Below are 15512 nucleotides of genomic sequence, written 5' to 3'. Positions count from 1 at the left end.
CATGGGTTTCATACAGTAACATCTTCCCAGCTCTGAGAAATCTAGCACTCCTAGCCAGGTGCCATAAAAGAGCTCTTGAACCTGTTCTTTAGGACAGTGGATTGTTACCAAAGTTGAAACAGTGGGAAGTGGCTACACTATTATAATTTTGTCTCCTGCTACATAAAGCAGTAATAGCAGAGCCTTGACAGGGTGACCTACAATACAAGATAACTTCGGTGGGAGGATGGACAAGAGCACTCTATACCCTAGAAAGCTACTTTATGTAGTACAATGCAAGAGGGATTTATGGGTAAATGGAGGGCATAATGTTCCTGTAGATCCAGGTCACAGAGCAAGGGAGAGGAAGGTAAAAAGTGACAAAGACAATGATGGTCTGTTCCATGCCTTCTCTGAGGGTCAGTCTTGTATGGAGACCTTTAGTCTGATTTGGATAGTATCTTAGAAGGAAGTGGAGTTGGGAGATTCAAACAATCAAAATGTTGTGCAGGGCCACTGGTCTCTTTGAATATTTTTTTCCATTTAGTTATAACCTCAGCAACCAAAGCAGGGAGGAAGTTATAAATCTGGTCTAAGGACTTGGTTTATCATTACCAAAATATTTATTTACCAAAGTATTACCAAACAGGGCCTTTTAAAGTTCAGAATTACGTTCTTTCTGGAATTTCTTAGGGAAATGAGATTGTTACTTAATGAAATGAGTTATTTATTGATGGAGACAAGTAGTCATCAAGGTCATTCTCACATGTTGGTTATTAACTATACACATGCCCTTAAGTCATATTTACATATTAGTTTAAGACTAGTACTTTACTAAATAGCAGAAAATTCTGAAAAGGTTTTAGTGTGTAGAAGATATAAATACTTCTTAGCTAAAAGCACTTCCATATCCACTACATAATATCAAAGAGAAGATTGATAGGTCTTCCTTTCTCTCTCTCTCATAATGAATGTAAAGACTTTGGACCCTTTTGTGAGTTGGCCATTTTGCAGGATTAACTGGACACTTGCTTTCACCATTGTTGTGCCTAACAACCATAGCTACCATGGGCTGGGTGGTGGCACACCTGGTTGAATGTGCAAGTCATAATAACCATAGCTACCAATTATTGAGCACTTAATATCTGCCAGGCATCGGACTAACTGTTGTCTCATTTAGCCCTAATAACCACCTCACTCAATATTACTACATTTACTTTGCAAATAAGAAACTGAGACTTAGAGGAATTAAGTAAATTGCCCAGGGCCAGAATACAAGACCAGGTTCCTTAGCCTATAAAACCTGTTTTCTAAACTATAATAAAAATCACCACACCATGAAGGGTGAAATGTACTACACTTATCTTAGGGAAATATGGAAATTTACACTTATGATGACAACCATCTTGTAAATCAACACTCCTCCAATAAAGTGATACTGACATTGAATGTAAAAACAAACTACCAGTACCAAACTATAACAAATAGCTATCATCAATGATAATGACTTTTCTGAATATTTAGCATGAGCCTAGCATAGCACAAAGTGCTGCAGATAAGTAGTCTCATTTAAGTCTCAAAATAACTTTGAGAGTTCAGTACTATCATTATTAGAGACTCTAAGTGTAGAATGACCTGCCTAGTTCACATAGCTGGTAAGTGAAAGAGCATTAGTTCAAAACAGATCCACCTGATATCAGAGGTCAACTCAAAGGTCATCTCCAGGAAGCTTTCCATAAACTCTCTAGAATATTTTCAAGTGTGTACTTACCATATTTATATTATACCTAATTTCCTCAAACATGACATTATTAACATTACTGTTATTATTACTAGTACTATAATTTTGAGTATGTTGTACAAATGGTATATATACATTATCCTAAGTCTTCACAGTGGTGTGTGAAAAGGCATCATTAGATTTATTGCCTGTGAAATAGATTCATAGAAGTTAAGTAACTTACCCAAAATCACACAGCTAGGAAAGGTGGAACTACAAATAGGATTCAAATCAAAGTCTGTTAGGTTTCACTTTTCCAAACAAACAATTCTATTTTCTTTCATTTCTCACTGAAATTATGTTTACATATATGTATGGCCTAACTGACAGGAGTCAGCATACTCTTTTAGACTGAAAGGCAAATAATACATGTTTAAAGATTTTTAGACCATGTAATCTCTGTTGCAATTATTCAGCCTGGCTAGTTGTTTCCCAATAAGCACAGCAGACAGTATATACTATGAGATGAGGAATTGTTTAAGTTGTTTGCACCACATGAAAACATTGCATTATTCACAATTGCCAAGGAGTAGAAACAACCTAAATGCCCACTGACAGATGACTAGATGAAGAAGTTATAGGACATATATGGAATACTACTTGGGAATTTTAAAATATGCTATTGTGTCCATTGAGACAAAATGGATGGAACTGGAGCTGGTTATGCTTAGTGAAGTAAATAAGAAGGTGAAACACAACTACCTTCTGGTTTCACTCATATGTGGAATATACGGAATTGAAATACATGAGTTTTCAGAATTACAGTGACCAAATTAATTGTCTCTAAGACTTTGTAAGAACTATGACAGTTTTTTTCTGGGAGAGGAGAGTCACACAGAAACTTTGGTGGTGGGTATAGTGTGGAAATATACCTTGTAATCTTTTGATCCTATAAACTATTAGATCACTAATTAAAAAATAGGAAAAAATGTATACCCCTTACCTCACAACCTTCATCCCACATCTTCTGAAAAATTGCTCAAGGTTCATGCCCTTGTCCTTGGCTGAATGGTGTATTCCTGGGAAAGTGAATGTTTGACTGAACAAGAAACCCCCATACTGTTGGTCAGACGGGTAGGCAGGTTAGAGTCAGATTATCTCTTGTCAAGGAATAACTCCTTGTTTGCTACCTTCAAGTATTCTGCTCCCCTTGAGCCCACAGTGTGGGCACTTTTCCCCTGGAGAGCTACCTCTGGGCCTGACAGTCAGTGTTTCCCAATCAATTGTCACTGGGGTTCCCCTGTAAATTCCAGTGGTTTCTTTGATGTTGCCTAGCATTATCTCCAAATTGTTAAAGAATCTGGGCTTGCTTGAGCAGGAATACCAAAGGAAATCACTCACTGTGGAACTTAAGAAACAAAGAAAGGGGGATATAGGCTGAATTTTAATCTACTTATGACTTATTGTTGCAGATTCAGAGACTTTAAAGGGAGGCAGGCAGGAGGGGACAGATAGGAATTTGGAATCTAGCACACCAAGATGGAGGAAGATGACAATTGAGGCTACGATGTGCAAATATGTATCACAGGGACATATGAAACTGTACTCTTGTGACAATTGTCTTGTGGATCATTATTGTTCCCCAATGAAGTGATTTTTTAAAAAAGAAACTAGACTTTTAGTACAATGCATACTGAGACTTGGGTTTCATAAAATTTATTTGTATCATCACACACACACATATTTTAATTGTCTTTTCAGTTATTAAAAAATGTAACAACCATTCTTGGTGTATAGGTTACACAGAAACAGGCAACACCCTGGATTTAACCAGTGGAACCCAGCAATAGGCTACTAGAGAAGGAGGTTAATTTTGTTGCTTTATTCAAGATATAACCCAGTTGCTGTTAAGTTATATAAAATAGAGTTTGTTAGGGTAAACTTCACATAAGGAGAAGAATGAATACCAGATGCTCTCAGTTTTAGGTGGAAATTAAAAGACAAGAAAAGCAAAGGAAAAACACAGGGTGAAACTTGAACTGGGTATAATGTATTGCAGCAAAGTAAAGGACCCTGAGGGTGATAGAGATGGGGGCTGGCAGGGCACTGGGGACCCACTTTATGTTGGTAAAGAATTACTTAAGTAGAATGTGAGAGTGGTGTGCAGACACCTACCATGAAGAGATATGAAGTCATATCTATGTGGGGCGGAGGGTAGATAGCATAATGGTTATGCAAACAGGCACTCATGCCTGAGGCTCCAAAGTCCCAGGTTCAAGCCCCTGAAACACCTAAGCCAGAGCTGAACAGTGCTTTAGTAAAATAAAATAAAATAATAAAATGATCTCACTCTCAGGCCGAAGTTGACAAACAAGATCAGAAAAGAAAACACAAGTAGAACCTGAAATGGAATTGGCATATCACACCAAAGTAAAAGACTCTGGGGTGGGTGAGTGGAGAAAATACAGGTCCAAGAAGGATTCAAAGGACCTAGTGGGGATTGTATTGTTATATGGGAAACTGGGGAATGTTATGCATGTACAAACTATTGTACTTACTGTTGAATGTAAAACATTAATTCCCCAATAAAAAAAGAACCCCCCCAAAAAAATAATAATAAAATTAAAAATATGTGTGTGAATAAAAAAAACTGTAAAAAAATTTCTCTCTGTCCTGTCAAATAAAGGTAACAAATATTAAAAATAAAAAATATAATAAAATAAAATAATAAATTATATTTATGTGCCAACAACTGACCTATAAACTACTGTTTCCCCCAATAAAATGTTTATAAAACAAACAAATAACAAGGAGATAAGCTAACATATAAAAATAATTGGCAAGCTTCACTTAAACCATAAATTTTAGGGTTATTTTGCTTTGGTTTAAAGTACAGCATTGTTACTTTTTAACTGTGTGACAATAGGCAAGTCATTGTGAGATCATTCTCATGTTTCTCATCTAAAAATAGATCTAGCTGTAGTAACTACCAAATAAGTTGTTGTAAGAACACAACAGGTTTGTGATACAGCAGTACCTGGAGTTATCATTATTATTATTGTTATTATTATTAACATCATCATTAGTAGTAGTACTTTCACCATCATCGTTGTCATTATTAGTTATTGTTGAAATGAAGTAAGATAATTGCATTCCTGTCTTCAAAAAACATGAAGTCTCTTTTTTGTTAAATTTTTTATATTTATTTATTTATTCCCTTTTGTTGTCTTATTGTAGTTATTATTGATGTTGTTGTTGTTGGATAGGACAGAGAGAAATGGAGAGAGGAGGGGAAGACAGAGACGGGGAGAGAAAGACACCTGAAGACCTGCTTCTCCACCTGTAAAGCAGCTCCCCTGCAGGTGGGGAGAAAAGCCACGAAGTCTTATCAGTCAGTTAACCAAAACCAACAGTCAGTGTGTGGTGAAACCCTTTGTGAACCAACATGTTGACCATAGACTTGGATACAAAATATTGTTTATGAAACCTTTCTGTCTCCTGTTTTTGACCTGAACACCTTGGGGGTTGTACTAACTCTCCAGTTCACTCTTCTGTACATTTTTTTTTCTTTTTTTTTCTTTTTAAATTTTTTATTTAAGAAAGGATTAGTGAACAAAAGCATAAGGTAGGAGGGGTACAACTCCACACAATTCCCACCACCCAATCCCCATAACCCACCCCCTCCCATGGTAGCTTTCCCATTCTCTATCCCTCTGGGAGCATGGACCCAGGGTCGTTGAGGGTTGCAGAAGGTAGAAGGTCTGGCTTCTGTAATTGCTTCCCCGCTGAACATGGGCGTTGACTGGTCGGTCCATACCCCCAGTCTGCCTCTCTCTTTCCCTAGTAGGGTGTGTCTCTGGGGAAGCTGAGTTCCAGGACACATTGGTGGGGTCTTCAATCCAGGGAAGCCTAGCCAGCATCCTGGAGGCATCTGGAACCTGGTGATTGAAAAGAGAGTTAACATATGAAGCCAAACAATTTGTTGAGCAATCATGGATCCCAAGCTTGGAATAGTGGAGAGGAAGTGTTAGGGAGGTACTCACTGCAAACTCTAGTGTAATCCTGCTTTCAGGTATATATTTTGCAGTAGTTTATGGATACGTGTGCACATAAGCTCTCTCTCACAGAAACTGGTGTATATCTAGGTTATGGGACTTTGTTAGAAAGTGAACTACCTGAGATGAAATTAGAGTGTACTATGAAAGGAAAGGTCTCACCCGAGTAACGAAGCTGAAGGGTTGTCTTCTGTACATTTTAACTCAGCAACAATAGAAAACAAACAACCCTATCAAAAATGGAAAGAGAACATGGGTAGAATCATCACAAAAGAAGAGATACAGAGTTGTCTGGTAGGTGGCGCAGTGATAAAGCTTTGGACTCTCAAGCATTAGGTCCTGAGTTTGAGCTCCGGCAGCACATGTACCAGAGTGATGTCTGGTTCTTTCTCCTCCTATCTTTCTCATTTATAAATAAATAAAATATTTTTTTTAAAAAAAGAAGAGATGAGGAGGGCCAACAGACATATGAAAAAATGCTTGAAGTCACTGATTTGCACAGAAATGTAAATAAGGACAATGAGATACAACTTTATACCTATGAGGATACATGCATTAGAAAGGACAAAAACAATTGTAGTTGAGAATGTAAGGAAAAAGGAACAATTCTACACAGCTGATGAGAATGTAAATGGCTCCAACCCTGTGGAAAACAGTATGGAGAATTTTCAGAACACTAGAAATTGGTCTACCATATGACTCAGAAATTTCTCTCCTGAGTATTTATCTAAAGAAAAAAAAAACACTCAATACACACACAGAGACATATATATATATATATATATATATATACACATATATGTGCATCTATTCATTACTGTACAATTCATAGTAACCTAAATGCAGAATCAATCTAGATGTCCAAGAACAGATGAGTGGCTAAGAAAGTTGTGATATATATTCTGCAACAGTTAAAATTATGAATCTATCTCATTTGCTTCATTTTTATGAGAGAAACCAAATCTTTATTATTAATATAAGCCTATTCCAGATATCTTATCAGTAAGTTGAAAATTATAATTTCTTTTTTAAATTTTATTAGTGATTCAATACTGATTTACAAAATTATAGGATAACAGAGGTACAACTCCACACCGTTCCTGCCACCAGATTTCTGTATCCTCCTTCCCTCCATTGGAAGCTACAGAAGTTCTAAAATGGCAGATATGGGCTATTATTTCTACAACTATATATATTTGTATATATCTGCCATTTTTTTTCCTATGGTCCCATCTTCTCCTTTCCAAGTCACTCATACACTCATTACTACATCCAAATGCCCTTCCCTTTTTCCTCTTCTCTCTCCTGATGGAGTTCAGAACCCTCCGGTCATCTTCCCCCTGTCATTTTCTCCCCTGCTGGGAATATGCACCAAAATTGCTTTTGGGGTGCAGAAGGTGGTATTTTTGTTAACAGGTTGGTTAATACCCTTATCCAGTTTCTGTCTTTCCCTAGTTGGGTAGTCCTCTAGAGAGATGAAATTCTAGGACACATTGTCTGCCCAGGGAAGTCAGGATGGAATCATGGTAGTGTCTGGAACTTGGTGGCTGAAAGGCAGTAATATATAAAATGGGACAGCATGATTAATGAAGAGGAACCAAAAAAAAAAAAAAAAGGAGTAGAACAGATATTAAGGTGGAAAGAAGCTAGGAGGTCTATTTTAGGTATGTTCCCAAGGGCCCATGACTATTGTAGTTTTTGCTTGAGTTTGATAACTAACATGGAGTTGGACAAAAATATTGTCTGAGGAGATAGTTTTAGAGTTGATAAAAGGGTTATAAAGTTGGATTAGAGCAGAGAGTAGCTCTGAATCTTGAAGAAAATCTATGAATGGGAAGTCGGGCGGTAGTGCAGTGAGATAAGCACACATGGTGCAAAGTGCAAGGGCCAGCGTAAGGATCCCTGTTTGAGCCTCAGCTCCCCCCCTGCATGGGAGTCACTTCACAAGTGGTGAAGCAGATCTGCAGGTGTCTGTCTTTCTCTCCCCCTCTCTGTGTTCCCCTCCTCTCTCCATTTCTCTCAGTCCTATCCAATAATGATAACATCAATAACAACAATAACTACAACAATAAAACAAGAGCAACAAAAGGGAATAAATAAATAAATATTTAAAAAAAGAAAATCTATGAATAAAATTTGTTGTTTACCTTTCCACCTGACCCATGGTCCATATTTATTTATATTTAGTGCAGGAACACTAATTGAGATATTGTGACCATGTGTGGACAACTGTAAACCATTAACCTCCTCCCCAATAAAACAATAAAAAGAAAAGAACTATCTTGGATGGAGCCTGAAGGAATAATATTAAGTTAGATAAGTCAGAAAAGAAGAATGAACATAGGATAATCTCATTCATAGACAAATGATAAAAAATGGCACCATGATGCCAAGCTGACTTCCCTGGGTAGATGACCTGACTAGTATGTCCTGCCATATATCAGATCACACAGAAAAGTAAGAATAATGGCATTGAAATACCTTAAAATCATAGCATTAATAAATATCAATGGCCTAAATTTACCCATTAAAAGACACAGGGTAGGAAGATGGATCATAAAATACAACCCAACCATGTGCTGTCTACAGGGGTCCCACTTGACTCAACAAGACTCAAAGTGAAAGAATAGAAAGCTATCATACAAGATAATGGACAACAACATCATCAACAACAAAAAAGGCAGGAACAACTATTCTCATTTCTGACAGAATAGACTTTAAAATAAATTAAGTAATAAAAAATATGCATGGGCATTATATAGTGATCAGAGGATCAATCAACCAAGAGGATTTAACTATTATTAACATCTAAACATCAAATGAGGGCCCATCTAAAGATGTCACTTACTGAAGGAGCTGCAAAAATGTATCAATAGTAGCACAGTAATAGTAGGAAACTTCAACACACCTCTCTCACATGTAGACAGATCATCTAGGCAGAGAATCAATAAAGAAACAGAGACTTAGTTGGAGAGATAGACTAGGACTTCTGGGTATTTTCAGATTTCTATACCCCAAGAGACTGGAATATACATTTTTTTCAAATCCACAAGAAAATTCTCAAGAATAAATCATATGTTAGGCCATAAAGACAGTAGCAAAAAATTCAAGAGCATTGAAATCATCCCAAGCATCTTCTCAGACCACAAAGCAATTAAGCTTAACACTTAACAACAAACAGAAAATTAGTAAAACTGACACAATATGGAAACTCAACAATACACTGCCTAACAACAACTGGGTCAAAGAGAAACTCAAGAAAGAAATTCAAATGTTCCTAGAATCAAGTAAAAATAAAGACGTGAGCTATCAAAATGTTTGGGACACAGCTACAGCAGTATGTAGAGAGAAACTAATAGCCTTACAGGCACATATTAGGGAACAAGAAAAAGCTCAAGCAATTCGCCTGATTTAATGCCTTAAAAGATTTAGAAGAAGAGGAGAAAAGGCATGCTAAAGCAACCAGAAGGTCTGAAATAACCAAAATTAGGGAAGAAATAAATAACATTGAAGGTAAGAGAACCAGGGGCCAGGTGGTGGTGCACCTGGTTGAGCGCACGTTACAATGCGCAAGGACCCAGGTTCGATCCCTTGGTTCCCCACCTGCAGGGGGAAGCTTTACAAGTGGTAAAGCAGTGCTGTAGGTATCTCTCTGTCTCCCTCCCTCCCTATCATCCCCTTCCCTCTTGATTTCTACCTGTCTCCATCCAATAAATAAATAAAGATAAAAAAATTAAAAAAAAGAAAAGAAGAGAACCATACAAAAGATCAGTGTACCTGTATCTTGGTTCTTTGAAAAAATAAACAAAATGGGCAAACCCTTAGCCAGACTCACTAAAAAATAGAGAAGACTCAAATAAGTAGAGTTGTAAATGATAGGGGAGACATCACAGTAGACACTACAGAAATCCAAAATATCATGTGAAGCTTATATGATCAACTAACTGTATGCAACCAATCTAGAGAACCAGGAAGAAATGGAAGAATTCTAGAAACATATATCCTACCAAAACTGAACCAGGAAGAACTACAAAACATAAATGAACCAATTACAAAGAAATAGAAACAGTTATTAAGAACTAAAGAAGAATTTTTTAAAAGAATTTTTGCCCCTCTATATTTCTGGTAGGCTATAAGACACCAGTAAATAAGGAAGCAATAATTATGCTTAAAAACAAACAAACAAACAAACAAAAAACAAAAAACACCTTCCGAACAATGAAAGTCCAGGACTAGATGGCTTTATAAATGAATTTTACAAAACTTTCAGGAAATAGTTAATGTTTCTATTTTTTTAAAAAATTTATAAAAAGGAAACACTGACAAACCATAGGATAAGAGGGGTACAAATCCACACAATTTCCACCACTAAAACTCTGTATCCCATCCCCTCTTCTGTTAGGTTTCCTATTCTTTAACCCTCTGGGAGTATCAATCCAGGGTCTTTATGGGGTGCAGAAGGTGGAAGGTCTGACTTCTATGATTGCTTCCCCACTGAATATGGGTGTTGGCAGGTCGATCAAAACTCCCAGGCTGTGTCTCTCTTTCCTTAGTAGGGCAGGGCTCTGGGGAACAGGGACCCCAGGACACATTGGTGGGGTCATCTGCCCAGGGAAGTCTCGTTGGAATTATGGTAGCATATGGAACCTGGTGGCTGAAAAAACAGTTAACATATGAAGCCAAATGAATTGTTGACTAATCATAAACTTAAAGGCTGGAATATTGCAGATGAAGATTTGGGGTCTCTGTTTTGAAGACAGCTAGTAGGCCTATTTTAGTTATATTTCAAAAGGACCATGACTAAACTAGTTTCTTCATGACCCTGACCTCTGATATGGAGGTGCACTCTATTTTTAAAGCTCTTCCAAAAAGATTGAAAACACAGTAATAATACTTTCCACTTTTTTTCTTTTATTTTTTTTATTTAAGAAAGGATAAATTAACAAAACCATAGGGTAGGAGGGGTAAAACTCCACACAATTCCCACCACCCAATCTCCATATCACACCCCCTCCCCTGATAGCTTTCCCACTCTCTATCCCTCTGGGAGCATGGACCCAGGGTCAATGTGGGTTGTAGAAGGTGGAAGGTCTGGCTTCTCTAATTGCTACCCACTGAACATGGCCGTTGAATGGTCGGTCCATACTCCCAGTCTGGCTCTCTCTTTCCCTAGTAGGGTGGGTCTCTGGGGAAGCTGAGCTCCAGGACACATTGGTGGGGTCTTCAGTCTAGGGAAGCCTGGCCGGCATCCTGATGACATCTGGAACCTGGTGACTGAAAAGAGAGTTAACATACAAAGCCAAACAAATTGTTGAGCAATCATGGACCCAAAGCTTGGAATAGTGGAGAGGAACTGTTAGGGGGGTACTCACTGCAAACTCTAGTGTACTTCTGCTTTCAGGTATATATTTTGCACTAGTTTACGGATACATGCGAACATATGCTCTCTCACAGAAACTGGTGTATGTCTAGGTTTTCGGACTTTGTTAGAAAGTGAACCACCTGAGATGAAATTAGAGTATACTATGAAAGGAAAGGTCTCACCCGAGTAATGAATCTGAAGGGTTGTCATTCCACATGTGAAGTCCCTGGACACAGTATGAAGTGAAGCATGTTGAGGTGGCCATCATTGCGTTGATTAGGTTGTGATTGGCAGATGCAATATTATTTTATATGGAATGGGAGAGGCATAAGGAAAAGTGGGCCCTATCCAAGGGTTTCAGGACTGGGGGAAGTAGAGGCTCCATAGTGGAGATGTGAGGTTCCTGCTGTCTAACGGTTCCAAAAGACAATCGATAGTTAATGTTATCATCACATTATTTGGTAATTGGGTTAACTTTGAAAAGTCCTTTTGTTATGGTTTGCTGTACAGTACCCAATATCTTGTATATAGCTACTCTATTGTTTGCATCTGATCTACTTGGTCTAGGCTTTTGAGACAGTCCACCTATCAAATAAACAGCCTATATATCTATATATTTAAAAGATTCAGTCTGTGTTTTAAAAAACTTCAAGACATACAATTAATTTTCCCCCTCTCATATTAATTAACTACTGATTTATATGACTACATTTTACTAGTAGTGTACATAAACACCATTCCCACCACCAAAAGACTGTGACCCATCCTTCCCACCCACTCCCACCCCCACTAGCCCAGAAAGCTTCATGTCTACCCCTCACCACAGGCTTTTTACTTTGGTGACCTACTTACAATTTGGTCAGGTCCTGCTTTTAGTTTCCCTTTCAGATCTTCTTACTCAACTTCTGTTGATGAGTGGGATCATCCCATACTCATCTTTATCTTTCTGACTTAGCTCACTTAACATAATTCCTTCTAGCTCTGTTCAAGATGGGTCAGAGAAGGTGGGTTCATTGTTCTTGATAGCTTCATAGTATTCCATTGTGTATATATACCACAGCTTCCTCAGCCACTCATCTGTTGTTGGGTACCTGGGTTGCTTCCAGGTTTTAGCTATTATGAATTGTGCTGCTATGAACATAGGAGTACACACCTCTTTTTGGTTGGGTGTTATGGAGTCCTTGGGGTATAACCCCAGGAGAGGAATTACTGGATCATATGGAAGGTCCATGTCTAGCCTTCTGAGAGTTTTCCAGACTGCTCTCCACAGAGGCTGTACCAATTTACATTCCCACCAGCAATGTAAAATGGTTCCTCTGTTCCCACAACCTCTCCAGCATTTGTTGCTGCTGTCCTTTTTGATGTATGCCATTCTTACAGGAGTGAGCTGGTATCTCAATGCTGTCTTAATTTGCATTTCTCTGACAATCAGTGACCTAGAGCAGTTTTTCATATGTTTCTTAGCTTTTTCGATCTCCTCTGAAGTGAATGTTTTGTTCATATCCTCTGCCCATTTTGGATGGGGTCATTTGCTTTTTTGGTGCTAAGTTTGCTAGGCTCTTTATATATTTTGGTGATTAGTTTCTTGTCTGATGTCTGGCATGTGAAGATCTTCTCCCATTCTGTGAGTAGTCTCTTTGTTTGTTTAATAGTTTCGTTGGATGTGCAGAAGGTTTTCAATTTGATGTAGTCCCATTGGTTTGTTTCTGCTTTAGTCTTCCTTGCAAGTGGGTTTGATTCATCAAAGATGTCCTTGAGGTGTAGGTGGGAAGCTGTTTTACCAAAGTTTTCCTCTAAGTATTTGATTGTTTCTGGTCTGACATCCAGGACTTTGATCCATTTAGAGTTGATTTTAGTTTCTGGTGAGATAAAGTGGTTCAATTTCATTCTTCTGCATGTTACAACCCAGTTTTCCCAGCACCATTTATTGAAGAGAGCCTCCTTTTTCCATTTAATTTTTCCATTGAACCAGCCTTGCATTCCTGGGATGAATCCCACTTGGTCGTGATGAACAATCTTTTTGATATGCTGCTGTATCCGGTTGGCCAAGATCTTGTTTAATATTTTGGCATCTATGTTCATCAGAGATATTGGTGTGTAGTTTTCCTTTTTTATTCTGTCCCTATCAGCTTTTGGTATCAGGGTGATGTTGTCTTCATAGAAGGTGGAAGGGAGTATTCCTGCTTCTTCAATCTTATGGAAAAGTTTAAGAAGTATGGGTACTAACAGTTTCCTGAAAGTTTTTTTTTATTTAAGAAAGGATGAATTAACAAAAGCATAGGGTAGGAGGGGTACAACTCAACACAATTTCCACCACGCAATTTCCATTTCCCACCCCCTCCCATGATAGCTTTCCCATTTTCCATCCCTCTGGGAGCATGGACCCAGAGTCATTGTGGGTTGCAGAAGGTAGAAAGTCTGGCTTCTGTAATTGTGTCCCCACTGAACATGGGCGTTGACTGGTCAGTCCATACTCCCAGTCTGCCTCTCTCTTTCCCTAGTAGGGTGGGTCTCTGGGGAAGCTGAGCTCCAGGACACATTGGTGGGGTCTTCAATCCAGGGAAGCCTGGCCAGCATTCTGATGGCATCTGGAGCCTGGTAACTGAAAAGAGAGTTAACATACAAAGCCAAACAAATTGTTGAGCAATCATGGACCCAAAGCTTGGAATAGTGGAGCGGAAGTGTTAGGGAGGTACTCACTGCAAACTATAGTGTAATTCTGCTTTCAGGTATGTATTTTGCAGTAGTTTATAGATACATGTGAAGATATGCTCTCTATCATAGAAAATGGTGTATATCTAGGTTTTGGGACTTTGTTAGAAAGTGAACCACCTGAGATGAAATTAGAGTATACTATGAAAGGAAAGGTCTCACCCGAGTAATGAATCTAAAGGGTTGTCATTCCACCTGTGAAGTATCTGGACACAGTATGAAGTGAAGCATGTTGAGGTGGCAATCATTGCGTTGGTTAGGTTGTGATCGGCAGATGCAATATTATTTGATATGGATTGGGAGAGGCATACGGGAAAGTGGGCCCTATCCAAGGGTTCCAGGACTGGGGGAAGTAGGGGCTCTATAGTGGAGATGTGAGGTTCCTGCTGTCTTAGGGTTCAAAAAGACAATCTATAGTTAATGTTATCTTCACATTATTTGGTAATTGGGTTAACTTTGAAAAGTCCTTTTGTTAGGGTTTGCTATACAGTACCAAGTATCTTGTATATAGCTGTGCTATTGGTTGCTTCTGATCTACTTGGTCTAGGCTTTTGAGAGAGTCTGCATATCAATTACACAGCCTATATATTGAAAAGATTCAGGTTGTGTTTTGAAAAACTTTGAGACATACAATTAATTTTTCCCTTCTCATAGTAATTAACTAGTGATTTATATGACAACATTTTACTATGAGTGTACATAATCACCATTCCCACCACCAAAAGACTGTGACCCATCCCTCCCACCCACTCCCACGCCCCACTGTCCCAGGAAGCTGCATGTCTACCCCTCACCACAGGGTTTTTCTTTGGTGCCCTACTTACAATTTGGTCAGGTCGTGCTTTTAGTTTCCCTTTCAGATCTTCTTACTCAACTTTTGTTGATGAGTGGGATCATCCCATACTCATCTTTATCTTTCTGACTTAGTTCACTTAACATAATTCCTTCTAGCTCTGTTGAAGATGGGTCAGAGAAGGTGGATTCATTGTTCTTGATAGCTGCATAGTATTCCATTGTGTATATATACCACAGCTTTCTCAACCACTCATCTGTTATTGGGTACCTGGGTTGCTTCCAGGTTTTAGCTATTATGAATTATGCTGCTATGAACATAGGAGTAGACACCTCTTTTTGGTTGGGTGTTATGGATTCCTTGGGGTATAAACCCAGGAGAGGAATTACTGGATCATATGGAAGGTCCATGTCTAGCCTTCTGAGAGTTTTCCAGACTGCTCTGCACAGAGGTTGTACAAATTTACTTTCCCACCAGCAATGTTAAAGGGTTCCTATTTCCCCACAAACTCTCCAACATTTGTTGCTGCTGTCCTTTTTGATGTATGCCATTCTTACAGGAGTGAGGTGGTATCTTAGTGTTGTCTTAATTGCATTTCTCTAACAATCAGTGGCCTAGAGCACTTTTTAATATGTTTGTTAGCCTTTTGGAGTGGTTCAATTTCATTCTTCTGATGTTACAACCCAGTTTTCCCAGCATCATTTATTGAAGAGAGCCTACTTTTTCCAGATGGCTTCACAAATGAATCCTGAAAGTATTGTAGAATTTGTTTGTGAAGCCATGTGGTCCAGGACTTTTGTTGTTCGGGAGATTCTTTTTTTTTTTTTTATTTTTTATTTAAGAAAGGATTAATTAACAAAACCATAGGTTAGGAGGGGTACAACTCCACAC

The sequence above is a fragment of the Erinaceus europaeus genome, chromosome X (genome assembly GCF_950295315.1).
Source record: "Erinaceus europaeus chromosome X, mEriEur2.1, whole genome shotgun sequence".
NCBI lineage: Eukaryota > Metazoa > Chordata > Mammalia > Eulipotyphla > Erinaceidae > Erinaceus > Erinaceus europaeus.
The sequence above is the reverse complement of the archived record's forward strand: the minus strand, read 5'-3'. Positions refer to the sequence as shown.